Source organism: Protomyctophum bolini (assembly GCF_963924005.1).
Source record: "Protomyctophum bolini genome assembly, chromosome: 6".
Taxonomy (NCBI): Eukaryota; Metazoa; Chordata; class Actinopteri; order Myctophiformes; family Myctophidae; genus Protomyctophum; species Protomyctophum bolini.
In genome coordinates this window covers 11,066,202-11,070,043 of record NC_137867.1, presented here as the reverse complement: position 1 = coordinate 11,070,043, position 3,842 = coordinate 11,066,202, and the positions used below count along the sequence as shown (strand labels likewise).

The 3,842-nt window shown below is 45.8% G+C and overlaps 1 protein-coding gene across 1 annotated transcript in view; it reads left to right on the top strand.

Annotated features, from left to right (window-relative positions):
• The window catches only part of LOC308316555 (dematin-like), a 3,847-nt gene extending 2,595 nt beyond the window's left edge, over positions 1–1,252 (top strand). Inside the window, exon 3 of the mRNA XM_080765231.1 lies at positions 1–1,252. This exon is cut by the window's left edge and continues 957 nt beyond it. The gene's annotated coding sequence lies outside the window, so the exon portion shown is untranslated.
• The last annotated feature ends 2,590 nt before the right edge of the window (positions 1,253–3,842 follow it).

Below are 3,842 nucleotides of genomic sequence, written 5' to 3'. Positions count from 1 at the left end.
TATTACTGACTGCTGTCATTCATAGGACTCTTAACCTTAAACTATCCCCAATTATCTGGTTGTGGAGTGAGGATTAACCTTTTTTTTTTTTTTTTTTTCATTCTTCCAGTCCATTTCTGAGCTTCCGTGTTAAAGGGACATTTCACCAAATATCACATACTTTATGCTGCATAATATCTCACGCATATATCACCCCACGTTTATAGACTATCTGCCATTAATTATTCAATGAGGGTCAGTAGTGTGAATGTGTCTGCTTTCATGTTGTCAAGAGGTTTATTCCATGTAGGTTCAAACTATCATGGCCTAAGGTGTGATTTGGTAAGGTACGGGACCGGTGGAATACATTTTCCTCCACCAAAATGTACTGCTGATACAGAAGTACATTCATTATTCATCCTTTAGCAGAATTACTTACTTACTTATGTTGTTATTATTATTATTATTATTATTATTATTATTACATATGCATTCTAAAGCCCTTCCAAGACCACTGACATTGAGACATGAACATGCACACATGTGGAAATGCCTTCACAACTTTGACCGTAAACAGTTCCTGCTGTCTGCCTGCGGGTGGCAGTGTTGTAGCTTACTAACATTCCTCTAATTAGTCTAATAGTTGATTCACAATAACACAGCGACTGGATGATTTCCACTGGCTGATTTTTAATTAGCCTCTAGTACTACTAGTAGTACAAGTAAAAAGCCTTTATTATTCCCACACTTTGGAGGAAAAAAACGATAGGACAGTTGCATCACAGCCGATCAGAATATATACGTATAGCGTCAGCATCCTGTGCTGTACGTCCATTCAGTGTTGCCTATTATTACAAGCTCGTGTTTTTCTGTAAAGTCCCTTGTAAATATTGGTTGTTGAGGGTTTGGCAGGGGGGGGGGTGACTCTAAAATGTAGTTGCTTATTTTAAAACTAGTGGTTCCCAATCATTTTCATGACCCCTATAGGTTAATATATATTTGCCCGCGGACCACCGACAAATATTAAACCACAAATATGTTTTGGCATATGTACACATGTTTCAAAGGTTTGGAAGGCTTAGCGGAACCTCAAGATTACCCCAGCTGTGATGTCACTGTCTTCTCCTGCTACTTTTCCTCCTGGTCCAGCACTAAACCACTGCCCTGTTTCTTCCTATTACCACACACACACACACACACACACACACACACACACACACACACACACACACACACACACACACACACACACACACACACACACACACACACACACACACACACACACACACACACACACACACACACACACACACACACACACACACACACACACACACACACACACACACACACACACCAGGGCCGCTTCTAGCCTGCCCCACTCGGGTGGTGGGCAGTACGAATCGTGGGGTCAAATCCCTGTGGATCCATCAGCACACTGTCGGTTAACAGCACTGCTAGCAAACGGTGTTCAGGTGGGTCTAAATTTCACTAAAATTGCTGCCCACCCAATCAGAAATGATACATGGTACAGATATTTTGTGGTATTTTTTTATATTGGCTATAAAACGTAATATTCCCCGTACCTTTTGAGCTGCCCAACCCCAACCCCAACGACCTAGCTAGAACCGGCCCTGCAGGCCTGCACACACACACACACACACACACACACACACACACACACACACACACACACACACAATGAGGTCCATAGTCCTTTCCGACGCCCAAGCTTTTCGTGGCTTTTCGGAAACCCGTGCTCCAGATGTCCGAACCCCGATGTGGGAAGGATTATGAATGGGCCTTTGGAACGAAGGACATTTTATCCACATTTAGAGACTGTCTGTATGTGACTCTGGTCAAACCTGAACTAAAGCTTAGAATACAGCAGGCTGACAGTTAGCTGAGCAGCTGTCTGGGAGTCCAAGCATTAAGTACACTCTCAGAGTTAAGAGGGTCCTTGCAAATAAAACATAAAACATCTCGAGAAGAGGCAACATGGAGGCAAGCTTTTGCCGGGAGAGCTCTTTTGGATTTAATTGATACTTTCCGGAAAAGACGCGCTGTGATTGGCCTGTAAGTGTGCCTTGTTCCGCACTTCCGCTTGACTTCCTCCTTACGCTGGACACACTCCTTACGCTCCAACAAACTGCAGCGTCCAATGAGGCATCTATATATATTTTTTATATACAGTATATGGCCATAATTGGCCACCATGCTGGCTGCTAATCAGTGGTGAAATAACTACTTTGCTTTAGTAGGACGTGATCCATCAGCTCAGAGAGGGATTTAGTAGGCCTAGGAGGTGATCCATCGGCTCAGAGAGGGATGTAGTAGGAGGTGATCCAACAGAGAGGGATTTAGTAGGGGGTGATCCAACAGAGAGGGATTTAGTAGGAGGTGATCCAACAGCTCAGAGAGGGATGTAGTAGGAGGTGATCCATCGGAGAGGGATTTAGTAGGAGGTGATCCAGATCAGCTCAGACTCAGAGAGGGAGCTGTGACCATAGACTCAGAGAGGGAGCTGTGACCATAGACTCAGAGAGGGAGCTGTGACCATAGACTCAGAGAGGGAGCTGTGACCATAGACTCAGATAGGGAGCTGTGACCATAGACTCAGATAGGGAGCTGTGACCATAGACTCAGAGAGGGAGCTGTGACCATAGACTCAGAGAGGGAGCTGTGACCATAGACTCAGAGAGGGAGCTGTGACCATAGACTCAGAGAGGGAGCTGTGACCATAGACTCAGATAGGGAGCTGTGACCATATAGACTCAGAGAGGGAGCTGTGACCATAGACTCAGAGAGAGAGCTGTGACCATATAGACTCAGAGAGGGAGCGGTGACCATAGACTCAGAGAGAGAGAGCTGTGACCATAGACTCAGAGAGGGAGCTGTGACCATTGCCAGCCGACTGTCAGCCTGCTGATGTTGAACTATAACTGTGTGTACAGCATGACTGTGAGGATGTCGACTGTTAGCATTGGCTAGTGTTGCTTAGTGACCAAAATGATGTGCAGCTATTTTCTAACTTGCATAGACAAGTGGCATGTTATACTGACAATGAAAATAAAAGACAAAAAAAACCCGGAGTGTCTGATTGTAGAGGTTACCTTGTCCTTGACCTTGTTATGGCAATTGTATTGTATTTGAGCATAATGAAGCATAATCGATGCAGACATGATCAACCAATCTAAAAATCACAGGCTGTGTGAACTGAGCAGCAGGCTAGTGTGTGTGTGTGTGTGTGTGTGTGTGTGTGCGCACACAGCCACACACCACAAACATACATATAGACACAGGCACACGAAGCCAGTCATTGATTGGAGTGGTGTGCAACTGTGCACCGCTCAAAAAGTTATACTTTGTAGTGTGTACTAGCTGGGGAAATGTGTGTATTCCCACCTCTCTCTCCCTCTTTCTGGCAGAAAGCCTTGAGGGGAGAGTTCCACCCTCCTCCTCTAACAGGGAGGTGGAGCTCCGCTGTGTGTCCTGTCCGCTGAGCAGTGCGCTCTGCCCGGACACACCAGTCCCAGCGTCCCGCCTGTCTGCTCTGCACGGTGCTGAACTGCTGTCTGCCTGCAGCACAGCACAGGCAGTCCTGTTCCAAGTTCCAGCGTCCCGTTCTGTCTGTCTCTCAGTCTGTCTGCACTCTTTAGTGCAGCGCTATGTGTCTACCTGCCTGTCTGTCTGTCTGCTGCTGCGAGACGCCCACAAACTGACAAGAACAATAAGGAGTTTTTACATGAAAACTGCGTTTCGTTTCAGTTTAGTTTGAGGTTAGTTCATTGTTTATTTTCGTCCACATTGACAAACAGTGTGTTTTCTTTGGCTCTCTGTTTTTTTTTGGGGGGGTGGGG